Source organism: Sinocyclocheilus rhinocerous, unplaced genomic scaffold (assembly GCF_001515625.1).
Source record: "Sinocyclocheilus rhinocerous isolate Xijiao unplaced genomic scaffold, SAMN03320098_v1.1 scaffold116, whole genome shotgun sequence".
NCBI lineage: Eukaryota > Metazoa > Chordata > Actinopteri > Cypriniformes > Cyprinidae > Sinocyclocheilus > Sinocyclocheilus rhinocerous.
Window position 1 is genome coordinate 119,024 of NW_015649590.1, and position 7,347 is coordinate 126,370.

At 32.7% G+C, this 7,347-nt stretch overlaps 1 long non-coding RNA gene across 1 annotated transcript; it reads right to left on the reverse strand.

Annotated features, from left to right (window-relative positions):
* Positions 1 to 4,240: 4,240 nt before the first annotated feature.
* Positions 4,241 to 6,167, reverse strand: LOC107710868 (uncharacterized). The gene is made up of 2 exons (XR_001636642.1): positions 6,006 to 6,167; positions 4,241 to 4,531 (listed from the first exon to the last, which is right to left on the reverse strand). It is a non-coding gene; the product is annotated as an uncharacterized LOC107710868 (long non-coding RNA).
* Between the last annotated feature and the right edge of the window lie 1,180 nt (positions 6,168 to 7,347).

Genomic DNA, 7,347 nt, shown 5'->3' on the forward strand with positions numbered 1-7,347 from the left:
TTATCCTCTAATAAAAATGAATAATCATATTTAGTGCAGCCTAATGAGACACAAAACTGAATCTTTTGAAAATAAGAGGATCTGCAGTCATTAAAATAAATGTAGTCATTAAAACATCCTCAGTCTAATTGAGTGACTAAATTTACAAAAGTATACCTGCATGCTACTTCCGACATACTATTGAATTAATATATCTTAATCTGGTAGATGCAGTAATAGTAGTATGCTAGTGTTCAGAATAGCACTACTCTCAACAACTTTAGGTTGTTTATTGTTGCAAAATGTAAACTATATTATTGCACACTTTATCCACTAACAAAAATACATACTAAGAATGTTTTGCTAACATTCCCGTTAAGTTATGGAACCATTATAAGGGATAGTTCACCCAAAAATGAAAATTCATCACCGTCATGAGGGTGAGTAATTAATGACAGAATTTTCATTTTTGGGTGAACTATCCCTTTAAATGCATTAAAAACGTTTTTTCTTCATTATACGAAGGTGATTAGAACATTCCGATTTATCTGAACATTCTGAAAAAGTAGTAACATTAGACAAACATTTCAGAAAAAATGTTCCATGAATGTTGTATGAATAACATTTTTGTTTTAACATTCTGAGAATATTATTAAAGACCAGATAACTTTGAACGAACATATTATTAATGTTACTGTAGGAACGCTTGTTCATAACTTTGAGAGAACCTGTTAGCTGAAATATATACAGTACACTCACGTATAGCGCTATATATTATATAGTGAACCTCAAATCTCACGCGATTCTTTATATCGTCACAAAATGTAAACAACTATATTATGGCACGCCTCTATATACTAAATATGCAGCTTTATTTTACATACTAAGAAACATATTGTCTAAGAACGCTTTGTTAACGTCCCCATTAAGTTATTAAAATTTTATTTCTAAACGTTCCCTAAACATCCATATTTTTTAAATGCTCTAAAATGTTTAAAACATTCCATTTGATCATTGTGCAAAAATTATAATAATAATATTAATAATATATTAAAACTACTGTATCATATTGTGACCCTGGAGCACAAAACCAGTCATAAGGGTCAATTTTACGAAATTTAATTAAATTCTAAAATAACACTGGCATGGACACAAATCTAAGCATCTCTTTTTGTTTCACAAATGAAATTCAATTTTGGTTTCCCACAAACTTTTCTTCTAATATTTATGAAACATTCGTGACCGAATATAATGCAGCTTTTAGCCATCAGTGATAGGAGTTTGGGAAACTGGGGGTGTTTTTCAACAGAGGTGTCTCTGAAACACTTCCACGCAGCGACCTGAAGGAAAGCAGTCGACACGCGCGTCTGCTGAATATTCATGCAATATTCAAAACATACAGGAACAGGAAGCATTTGGATTCGGCGGAGGAAGTCGGCCGCTGGTTGAGTGAAGTTTACGGGCCGAGGACGGTGGAGATAATGATGATGTTTCAGGTAGAGGAGAAGGTCATAGAAAGCCGTTTAATTAGCGGCATTAGCGGAGCGACACAGTCTGCAAACGCAACCGCTGGGGAAATAAAAGGTCAACGTGTCCATAAATGGAAATGGAGATATTGTATTCACCATCAGACAAGAACAAGCCATATAATATTTTAAAATCTAGACGGGAAAAAAAAACGACACAGAAAGCGAATCAAAAAAGTGTGGTGGAAACACCAACAAAACAGCGTCGACTTTTATTTGTATGTCCTTACTTTCATCACCTGTTTGTTTGTTTGTTTGTGTCATTTTCCTGTTTATTGCTTGTTTATTTGTTTATCTGTTTGTGTATTTGATCATATAATTGAGTGCCTGCCTGTTATGAATTATATAGGCTACATTTAAAAAAAATAATAATTAAAATAATAATAATAATAAGGAATATTACAGTTATTTTAGTTTAGTTTATTGCAATCCATTGCATTGCATTTGATTTAGTTTCATTTTATTTGAATGCCGCGATGAATCAGACTGAATAAATTATATACATTTAAATAAATAATAAATAACATATTATTATTATTAAATAATAATAATAATAATAATATAAAAGTATGTTATGGGCATTTTCATTGTTGTAATATTTATTTTATTTCCTTTGGTTTTATTGCATTGCATTGCATTACAATTTATTACCACATTGAATCAGACTGAATGAATTATAATTAAACTGAATAAATTACACTTAATAAATTAAATATACATTTAAAAAGTAATAATAATATAAATATGATTATTTATATTTTTAATATTTATTATTTTATTTTTATATATGTTATTGCATTGCATTTGAATGCCACAATGAATCAGACTGAATAAATTATAGTTAAACTGAATAAATTGCACTGAATAAATTATATACATTTAAATAATAACACTAATATAAAGGTATATTACGGTTATTTTTTAAGTAATTTTTATTGTATTTCATTTTATTGCTTTGTGTTGTATTGCATTTGATTTTATTTGAATGCCACAAAGAATCAGACTTGTCTTAATGCACAGAACAAATCCCATTGGGAGAAGAAATCTGGTTCAGGCTATCTGTTGGTTTATAGTCAATCATGTGATTAGAGGATCACACAAACAGACAAAGACAAGCTCAAACAATTCAATCGACATATTGGGGAACCGTAACACGCCGCTGGGGAAAATGAAAGGTCAACACATCCATAAATAAATATGATTATTTATATTTTTAATATTTATTATTTTATTTTTATATATGTTATTGCATTGCATTTGAATGCCACAATGAATCAGACTGAATAAATTATAGTTAAACTGAATAAATTGCACTGAATAAATTATATACATTTAAATAATAGCAATAATATAAAGGTATATTACGGTTATTTTTTAAGTAATTTTTATTGTATTTCATTTTATTGCTTTGTGTTGTATTGCATTTGATTTTATTTGAATGCCACAAAGAATCAGACTTCTCTTAATGCACAGAAGAAATCTGGTTCAGGCTATCTGTTGGTTTATAGTCAAATCATGTGATTAGAGGATCACACAAACAGACAAAAACAAGCTCAAACAATTCAATCGACATATTGGGGAACCGTAACACGCCGCTGGGGAAAATGAAAGGTCAACACATCCATAAATGGAAATGGAGATATTTTATTTTACCATCAGACAAGAACAAGCCGTATAATCATTTAAAATCTAGACGGAAAAACAGACACGAAAAAAGTGCGGTGAAAACACCAACAAAACAGCGTCGACGTCCATAACCAGGCAAAAGAGAAATACGATAAGATTTACTTACTAGCTAAAATTTCTACATCCTGTGATCGTTGAAGAGATAAAAATGAATGAATGTTTTATTCTTTAGACATCCAGTGTGGTCATGCCGGCGTGTGCGTGGTCGGTGGGGTTATAGTCCTCGTTTGTGCAGAAATGGCCTCAGGTACGCTGACGTCTGTCTGATATTATACACGATTCATATTTGGCATTATTTGGGGAAGGCTGTGGAGGGACGGTCGCGTGAGACTGTACAGGTGCTGTTAGCGTCGAGCGCAGCGACTAAAGACACATGGGATCCACTGAGCAACAGATGTGTCCGTTCTGGAGAAGAGACCGAGAGAGAGAAAAACACATCACACACTGGAACTACAATTATAGGAATATATATACCATAATAAATCACTGTTTGTGTATTTGACAAACAGTGACTTATTGTGTATTTGACAAACAGTGACTTATTGTGTAAATATATTTACACAATTAATAAATAAACATTTTGTAATATTGCATTTTTTTTGTTGCATCTCATTTAATTTATTTTATTGCATTTTTAATTTGATTGCATTGCACTGCATTGTATTTTAATTTATTGCACTGGATTTTTTTAAAAAATGCATTGCATTGCATTTTTTATTTTATTGCACTCGCATTGCATTTTGATTTTATTGCATTTTATTTTATTGCTTTGCATTGCATTTTCCCCCTTTTTGCATTTTATTTTATTTTATTGCTTTGCATTGCATTTTCCCCCAACACGCCGCTGGGGAAAATGAAAGGTCAACACATCCATAAATGGAAATGGAGATATTTTATTTTACCATCAGACAAGAACAAGCCGTATAATCATTTAAAATCTAGACGGAAAAACAGACACGAAAAAAGTGCGGTGAAAACACCAACAAAACAGCGTCGACGTCCATAACCAGGCAAAAGAGAAATACGATAAGATTTACTTACTAGCTAAAATTTCTACATCCTGTGATCGTTGAAGAGATAAAAATGAATGAATGTTTTATTCTTTAGACATCCAGTGTGGTCATGCCGGCGTGTGCGTGGTCGGTGGGGTTATAGTCCTCGTTTGTGCAGAAATGGCCTCAGGTACGCTGACGTCTGTCTGATATTATACACGATTCATATTTGGCATTATTTGGGGAAGGCTGTGGAGGGACGGTCGCGTGAGACTGTACAGGTGCTGTTAGCGTCGAGCGCAGCGACTAAAGACACATGGGATCCACTGAGCAACAGATGTGTCCGTTCTGGAGAAGAGACCGAGAGAGAGAAAAATACATCACACACTGGAACTACAATTATAGGAATATATATACCATAATAAATCACTGTTTGTGATTTGACAAACAGTGACTTATTGTGTATTTGACAAACAGTGACTTATTGTGTAAATATATTTACACAATTAATAAATAAACATTTTGTAATATTGCATTTTTTTTGTTGCATCTCATTTAATTTATTTTATTGCATTTTTAATTTGATTGCATTGCACTGCATTGTATTTTAATTTATTGCACTGGATTTTTTTTTAAAATGCATTGTATTGCATTTTTTATTTTATTGCACTCGCATTGCATTTTGATTTTATTGCATTTTATTTTATTGCTTTGCATTGCATTTTCCCCCTTTTTGCATTTTATTTTATTTTATTGCTTTGCATTGCATTTTTTTTTTTTTTACCATTTTGCATTGCATTTTTTATATTTTATTGCATTATTTTGCATTAAATTTTTTTCTTTTACTTTATTGCATTTTATTGCATTGCAATGCATTTGATCACCACAATGAATTAGACTAATTTAATGATCTGATCTAATTAAAATAATGCATATAAATAAAATGTAAATAATTATGTACTTATTGTGTAAATATATTTACATGATAAATTGGACTGAATAAATAAACATTTTGTAATATTGCATTTTATTTTGTTGCATCTCATTTAATTTATTTTATTGCATTTTTAATTTAATTTGATTGCATTGCATTTTAATTTATTGCACTGGATTTAAAAAAAAATGCATTGCATTTTTTTATTTTATTGCACTCGCATTGCATTTAGATTTTTTTGCTTCGCATTGCATTTCTCCCCTTTTGCATTTTATTTTATTGCATTGCATTGCATTTTTTTTTACCTTTTTGCATTACATTTTTTGTATTTTATTGCATTATTTTGCATTACATTTTTTTTTCTTTTACTCCAGCGCATTTTATTGCATTGCATTGCATTTGATCACCACAATGAATTAGACTAATTTAATGATCTGATCTAATTAAAATAATGGATATAAATAAAATGTAAATAATTATGTATTTAAAAAAAAAAATTTTTTTAAAGGTATTATTATTATTTTTAAACTGAATTCAGCACTGGCATTTGTAAGATTTTACTCATTTCAATGATTTTTCCAGGCCTGGAAATTACAATTATGAATACAAATAAATGTATGCTAATTATGTATTAAAATAAAATTAAAAGGTATTATTATTTATTTTTATTATTATTATTTTGTGCACAAATTATTTTATAAATACATGTAAATAATTAATTTCACAATATGAACATTTGGCCAGAAAATAAACAAACAAATAAATCAACCAATTTAATCATATCTTTGCTTACCCGTTTGTTGTTCTTTGTCTGCATGTCATGTATGTTTTCCTGTTTATTGTTTGTGTGTTTGATGATCTCTGTGTGTGTTGGTGTGTTGTGATCACCTTGCACTGGCACAGTGTGCAGTCGGTGCCGTGTTTGACCCAGGACGAGCCGCTGAAGCGCGTGATGCCGTGCTCGTCCTCGCAGGTCTTGGTGATGTCGCTGCGGATGGCGTGAGCCTGGCACGGGTCCGAGACGCAGCGCGGGCAGCACTCGCCCTCGGGCACCAGCGATTTTTCCAGGCCTGGAAATTACAATTATGAATACAAATAAATGTATGCTAATTATGTATTAAAATAAAATTAAAAGGTATTATTATTTATTTTTATTATTATTATTTTGTGCACAAATTATTTTATAAATACATGTAAATAATTAATTTCACAATATGAACATTTGGCCAGAAAATAAACAAACAAATAAATCAACCAATTTAATCATATCTTTGCTTACCCGTTTGTTGTTCTTTGTCTGCATGTCATGTATGTTTTCCTGTTTATTGTTTGTGTGTTTGATGATCTCTGTGTGTGTTGGTGTGTTGTGATCACCTTGCACTGGCACAGTGTGCAGTCGGTGCCGTGTTTGACCCAGGACGAGCCGCTGAAGCGCGTGATGCCGTGCTCGTCCTCGCAGGTCTTGGTGATGTCGCTGCGGATGGCGTGAGCCTGGCACGGGTCCGAGACGCAGCGCGGGCAGCACTCGCCCTCGGGCACCAGCGTGAAGTCACAGTCCGCCGGCGGGCAGGACAGAGGCCAGCAGTCCACCTCACCCTGCTGAAGACCGGACCAAACCAGAGACAAACCGCTGAGAACACATCACTGCAGCTTAATGCACAAAGATCTGAGCTGCTAACGTCAAACCCCACAGCACTTCATAAACCTGCATGTAACACTAGCCATCAGAAGTTTGGGGTCGGTAAGATTTGTTAATGTTTTTGCCTTTTCTGCTCAGCAAGGCTGCATTTATTTGATCAAAAATACTGTAAAAATAGTAAAATATTATTCGAATCTAACATAGCTGTTTTCTATGTGATAGTGTAAAGTCAAAAATAATAAGCTTATGATCAGAAATAGGAGTAGCCAGACCACTAATGGAGATATTGTTCAAACCAGATGTACAGACTAAGTCAAGCGTATGACCATGAGTGTGAGTAGAGAAGTTGACGTTCTGATAAAGATCGAAGCAGTCCAGGACAGTCATTAGTTGAGTACTATTAAAACAGTGTGTATCAACATGGATGTTAAAGTCACCAAGTAAGATGACCTGGGCTGATGATGCACAAGCAAGCGTTAATAGTTCACTGAGTTCAGAGAAAAAGTCGTTTTGCTCTTTGGGTGGTCTGTAAATCAAAATAATTGTGAGGGAATTATTTGAGCCGACCTTCAGAACCATGTATTCAAAAGT